This window comes from Salmo trutta, chromosome 17 (genome assembly GCF_901001165.1).
Source record: "Salmo trutta chromosome 17, fSalTru1.1, whole genome shotgun sequence".
NCBI lineage: Eukaryota > Metazoa > Chordata > Actinopteri > Salmoniformes > Salmonidae > Salmo > Salmo trutta.
Genome location: NC_042973.1, coordinates 57,512,326 through 57,519,287, shown reverse-complemented (window position 1 = coordinate 57,519,287; position 6,962 = coordinate 57,512,326). Strand labels below are relative to the sequence as shown.

Here is a 6,962-nt window from a genome sequence, read left to right as displayed (position 1 = left end):
GACTGACCTTCATGTGTTAAAGTAATGACGGACTGTCATTTCTTTATGCTTGTTTGAGCTGTTCTTGCCATAATATAGACAAATATGGCTATCTTCTGTATACCACCCCTACCTTGTCACAACACAACTGATTGGCTCAAATGCATTAAGAAAGAAAGAAATTCCACAAATGAACATTGAACAAGGCACACCTGTAAATTGAAATGCATTCCAGGTGACTACCTCATGGTAGATGATAGGAGATGGTCAAAAGATAAAAGTTTTTTTAATTTTTTTAAGTCAAAATCAAACATAATAAAAAGTACATTTGAATGACACTAAGTGGCAGTGTTTTTACAACTAATGCCGGTGTGCCTGAGGCTGATGCCGTGCATGTGTTGGAACATGCATATTCCCACACTCTCATTCAAACAAACACATACAAGAACACACACATACATGTAATAGTGCCAGACATGCACAAAAACATATACAGTTGGAATTGCTGTTATGATTTCAGTTGTCCTTGATGTCCTTTGTTTAAATGTACTTTAAAAAAATGTGCATTGTTGTTTGCTGTTTTCTTCTGTCTTTTCCTTTTTTCTCTTTAGTTAATTCTCTTGGTTGTTGGTGTATTGGGAGGTTCTTGGGGGTGGGGAATGGAATCAATTGTATTTTTTATATTTTTTCTTCCGGGGAGGGACTGTGGGAGGGGTCTCGAATGGTTGAGGGACAGCTATTGGGGAGCTGTGGGGGGATCTTGGAAGGTTCGGGTTTCACAAGATTGTGATCATGAAAAAGGAAACTATGACATATATTTTATATCACTATCATGCACACGCACCCTCACACATAAGGATGGCTCTGTTGTGGAAAGCCTCCCTGTGGCTCAGTTGGTAGAGCATGGTGTTTGCAACGCCAGGGTTGTGGGTTCGATTCCCACGGGGGGCCAGTACGAGAAAAAAAAATGTATGAAATGAATTGAAATGTATGCATTCATTACTGTAAGTCGCTCTGGATAAGAGCGTCTGCTAAATGACTAAAATGTAAAAAAATTTAAATGAAAGACTGATACATGTTGGATAGTGTGTTGATGCCGTATTGTTTGTCCTTCATGTTCTAATACTTTAATGTTACCCGTTCGTTGTGTTTTTTTGTAATAAATATATATATATATATATATATTTTAATCAGTCGGGGTCTAAACTTACTGTTGAGAGTTAGAATAGAAGAATAGACAAGGTGTCATTTAGAAATGTGGCTGTTCATCAGCAGTTTTTCTCTTGAAAGAAATAAAGAGGTGGGGAAAAGTACATTCTACACAAATGACCTTCATTATATCAAAGAACAAATGTGTGTCTGAGGGGAAATTAACTTTCATACAGCCACAAGGGGTGAGAAGTTATACCAATATCAGTGGACAATTTGCACTGCTGCTGAAAAACATCCCCACAGCATGATGCTGCCACCACCATGCTTCACCGTAGGGATAGTGCCAATTTTCCTCCAGACGTGACACTTGGCATTCAGGCCAAAGAGTTCAATCTTGGTTTCATCAGACCAGAGAATCTTGTTTCTCATGGTCTGAGAGTCCTTTAGGTGCCTTTTGGCAAACTCCAAGTGGGCTGTCATGTGCCTTTTACTGAGGCGTGGCTTCCGTCTGGCCTATCTACCATAAAGGCCTGATTGGTGGAGTGCTGCAGAGATGATGGTCCTTCTGGAAGGTTCTTCCATCTCCACAGAGGAACTCTGGAGCTCTGTCAGAGTGACTATCGGGTTCTTGGTCACCTCCCTGACCAAGGCCTTTCTCCCCCGATTGCTCAGTTTGGCCGGGTGGCCAGCTCTTGGAAGAGTCTTGGTGGTTCCAAACTTTTTCCATTTGAGAATGATGGAGGCCACTGTGTTCTTGGGGACCTCCAATGCTGCAGACATTTTTGGAACCCCTTCCCAGATCTGTGCCTCAAAACAATCCTGTCTCAGCGCTCTACGGACAATTCCTTTGACCTCATGGCTTGGTTTTTGCTCTGACATGCACGGTGAACTGTGGGACCTTATAAATAGAGAGGTGTGTGCCTTTCTAAATCATGTCCAATCAATTGAATTTACTACAGGTGGACTCCAATCAAGTTGTAGAAACATCTCAAGGATGATTAATGAAATCAGGATGCATCTGAGCTCAATTTCGAGTCTCATAGCAAAGGGTCTGAATACTTAAGTAAATACATTTGTAAAAATGTCTAAAAACCTGTTTTGGGATTGTTATTGTATGTATATTGTTGGCAGAGTTTTCTATCATTTTTTTAACCTTTATTTAACTAGGCAAGTCAGTTAAGAACAACTTCTTATTTTCAATGATGGCCTAGGAACAGTGGGTTAACTGTCTTGTTCTGGGGCAGAACGACAGATTTGTACCTTGTCAGCTCAGGGATTCGAAATTGCAACCTTTCGGTTACTAGTCCAACGCTCTAACCACTAGGCTACCCTGCCGCCTCATTGGCAGTTTTGTACACAGTCATGTGATACGTGACATAGAAAAGTCCAATCTTAGGAGAGTACATGGGAGGCACTATACTGTGTATCTGCAGGTGTCTATCTGGTCAAAACCACTGATACAGGTGCCCCGTCCACCCTCTGGTGGGATGGATCATGTCTACAGAGAAACCTAGATTCAAATACTTAGATTTGTGTGTATTGGGTATATGTTGTGAAATTGTTAGATATTACTTGTCAGATATTACTGCACTGTCGGAGCTAAAAACACAAGCATTTCACTACACCCACATTAATATCTGCTAAACATGTGTATGATAAAATGTGATTTGATTTTGATTTGAAATAAACGTCCTATTTATCAAAGGTGCTTTTGGCTGGGGTCAAAATGACTCCAAAGGATTTGAATTTGTTAAAAGTCCATATTGATACAGAAACACTAAACCATGATTTAGATTTATTAAGAACCAGGTGATTGACAAAGTCATAAAAAATTGGAAGAATTGAAAAAACACATTTTGGCTATGATAAAAGATATGCTTCTGAGGTCAAAATGATCCATGTCAGAAGTATGGTTCAATGCAAATATGTTGTGGGTGTAAAGTTTATTTAAAATTCTCACTCATTAAACACGAATCAATCAACACATGCTTATCTTTGAACGACTTAATGTAATATTAAACATTTATGAAATAAATGAAAAATAAACGTTTGGTTCCTCCACTGCGTTGCCCTCCAGTCAGCAGATGGCGATGTGCGTCTTTTAGGTTCAGGCGATGCTGCCAGTGTGACGTATAATCTAGTGGACGGACGCTCCTTCAACAACAACAGCTAGTCAGACACCTCGGTAGCTTTCTAGCAAACATAGCTACAACATTCACGCTCTTTACACTGGTTTGGTGTATATTAGTCGCTGTGTATTAAACACACTTCTGTCGTATGTACTTGTTGGACCATTTAATTATATATTTACGTTGTTTGTCAGCTAGCTGGTTTGCTAAGTTAGCTTAGAACTAGGCTAGTCGCTAATGCTAGCTAGCTAACATACCGACCATGAGTTCACTAAGCTGCTCTCCTCCTGATAAAGAAGAGGAGGTCTGCTGGACGGAGAAAGAAACTCTTGTGAAAGAGGAGGAGGAAGAGAAGGATGTTACAATACAAAAACAAGTAGAGGGTGAGGCTGTTACCGTGAAAGAAGAAGAGAAAGACGTTTCAGTGAAAGAAGAGGAAGATGCGTTCAGAGTGAAAGAGGAGGAGGATGTTACAGTAAAAGAAGAGGAGGAAGAGAAAGAGGAGGATGCAGTTTTTGGAGTGAAAGAGGAGGAGGGGGAGATGACTGTCACATTGGAGGAAGAAGAGGAGGTTGGAGATCTGTTTAACACCAGTAAGTACCGTCTCTGCAGTCGTTGAACCAATATGCAGTAAAGGGTTCTACACTTTAATGTTGTTCTGTAGGAATGGCTGAAGCTTCACTGTAACGTGTAGAACATCAAGAGTGGACCATCAACAAAACGTTAACAATTGATCAAATGCATCCAATGACAATGCCTGAAATACTGTAGTCCTCAATAACTCCTATTAGATTAGCCCAATATGTTCTCTTAAAGGGGCAATCAGCAGTTGTTACATCCATTTTGGGACTTATACATTAATGATATGTACCCATCTGTTTCTTGAATAAATCACTTATAAATGCCTCATGAGCTTAGTTCAACTGTCGTACCCCATCAGAACCCAAAATATAAGCTTTTTTTACTCCAATGTTTGTCAGTAAATAATAACAAACACTGTATATCCTCAAAACATGGTTAAAACTATAATGTTGATATCATGGATGGTTACATTTCTCCAGCCCCATCCCTCAGCTTTTTACCGAAACGAGAAGGGAGTACGCTTTGTTATTGTTTCTACTGCTGATTGCTGCCCCCGTTACTCCTCAAGGTCCAAGGACTGTATGTTATTTTCAGAGGTAGACTGGCTCTGGCAGCTAAAATAGTCAACTATTCCACCTAAATGTGAATCGATTCTCAATTGCGATACGTTTCTAGAAGCATAAATTGCTGTACTTTCATATCAATTCAGAATAATTTCACACGATATTTAAATATCACATCAAAATAATTTCACATAATACTTTCCGGACTAGTCTCCCAGTCCCTGCTGCTGAAAAACATCCCCACAGCATGATGCTGCCAGCACCATGCTTCACCGTAGGGATAGTGCCAGGTTTCCGCTAGACGTGACTCTTGGCAGTCAGGCCAATGAGTTCAATCTTGGTTTCATCAAGCCAGAGACTCTTGTTTCTCATGGTCTTAGAGTCTTAAGGTGCCTTTTGTCAAACTCCAAGTAGGCTGTCATATGCTTTATACTGAGGAGTGGCTTCTGTCTGGCCACTGTACCATAAAGGTCTGATTGGTGGAGTACTGCAGAGATGGTTGTCCTTCTGGAAGGTTCTCCCATCTCCACAGAGGAACTTTGGAGCTCTGTCAGAGTGACCATCAGGTTCTCCCCCAATTGCTCAGTTTGGCCGGGTGACCAGCTCTAGGAAGAGTATTCCATTTATGAATGATGGAGGCCACTGTGTTCTTGGGGACCTTCAATGCTGCAGAATTATTTTTGGTACCCATCTCCAGATCTGTGCCTCGACACAATCCTGTCTCGGAGCTCTACGGACAATTCCTTCGACCTCATGGCTTGGTTTTTTTGGGACCTTATATAGACAGGTGTGTGCCTTTCCAAATCATATCCAATCAATTGAATTTACCACAGGTGGACTCCGAACAAGTTGTAGATGCATCTCAAGGATGATTAATGGAAACAAGATGCACCTGAAAGCAATTTTGAGTCTCATAGCAAAGGGTCTGAATACTTAAGTTAATAAGGTATTTCTGTTTTTTACCTGTTTTCACTTTGTCATTATGGGCTATTGATGACACCCCTCTGAAACAAGATAGCCTAACCATCAGAAAAAAACCTCTTCCTTAGCCTTCTCCTCCCGCTGCTGCTGGCCTTCGTATATTCTGATGTTATGCTCCTAAAGTGTCTGGTGATGCGTTGTGTAGACCTCACTACCCTCTGGAGAGCCTTTCGGTTATGGGCGGAGCAGCTGCCATACCAGACGGTGATACAGCCCAACAGGATGCTCTCGATTGTGCATCTGTAAAAGTTTGTGAGTGTTTTTGGTGAAAAGCCGACCATTATACTGGATAATCGCAGCTAGCTAGCTGCTACCGAGTGGCCCAGCTCCGAAGCTAGCCTTGAGCCAGGCCCATCTCCCGGCCTGCTCAGTGGACCCTATGATCACTCAGCTACACAGCTGATGCCTCCCAGATTCTTCACTGAGACGACAAGAAGCCACTACATCACCGGATTCCTACCGTAAGCTCTGGACCTTTGCACCAGATTGGCTATAGTCCTGAAGCTAGCACCAGTTAGCCTCGAGCCAGGTGTATCTCCCGGCTACCAAACAAAATTACTCCAGCTACAATACCTCTTGCCAATTGGCCTTGACCCTTTGTCGACATGGAGCACCGCCAATCCATCACGACTGGACTGTTCATTAATCACAGTACTCCATTTTGTTTATCTGTCGGCCCCAGCCTCGAACTCAGGACCTGTGTGTAGTTAACCGACCCTATCTGCCCATTCATCGCCATTTTACCTGTTGTTGTTGTCTTAGCTGATTAACTGTTGTCTTACCCGTTGTTGTCTTAGCTAGCTCTCCTAATCAACACCTGTGATTGCTATATGCCTCGCTTTATGTCTCTCTAATGTCAATATGCCTTGTATACTGTTGTTTAGGGTAGTTATCCTTCTTTTATTTTACTGCGGAGCCCCTAGTCCCACTCAACATGCCTCAGAGAACTCTTTTGTCCCACCTCCCACACATGCGGTGACCTCACCTAGCATAACTGGTGCCTCCAGAGATGCAACCTCTCTTATCGTCACTCAACGCCTAGGTTTACCTCCACTGTACCCACACCCTACCATACCCCTGTCTGTACATTATGCCTTGAATCTTTCCTACCACGCCCAGAAATCTGCTCTTTTTATTCTCTGTTCCCAATGCACTAGACGACCAGTTCTGATAGCCTTTAGCCGTACCCTCATCCTACTCCTATGTTCCTTGGGTGATGTAGAGGTTAACCCAGGCCATGTGTGTCCCCAGGCACTCTCATTTGTTGACTTCTGTAACCGTAAAAGCCTTGGTTTCATGCATGTTAACATCAGAAGCCTCCTCCCTAAGTTTGTTTTACTCACTGCTTTAGCAACCTTGATGTCCTTGCCGTGTCTGAATCCTGGATTTGGAAGGCCACCAAAATATCTGAAATATCCATCCCGAACGACAACATTTTCCGTCAAGATAGAACTGCCAAAGGGGGAGGAGTTGCAATCTACTGCAGAGATGGCCTGCATAGTTCTGTCATACTTTCCAGGTCCATGCCCAAACAGTTCGAGCTTCTAATTTAAAAAAATCATCTCTCCAGAAATGT

The 6,962-nt window shown here is 42.2% G+C and overlaps 1 non-coding gene across 1 annotated transcript; it reads left to right on the top strand.

Annotated features, from left to right (window-relative positions):
* Nucleotides 1-855: 855 nt before the first annotated feature.
* On the top strand, nucleotides 856-930 carry trnaa-ugc (transfer RNA alanine (anticodon UGC)). The gene has a single exon. It is a non-coding gene; the product is annotated as a tRNA-Ala (tRNA).
* The last annotated feature ends 6,032 nt before the right edge of the window (nucleotides 931-6,962 follow it).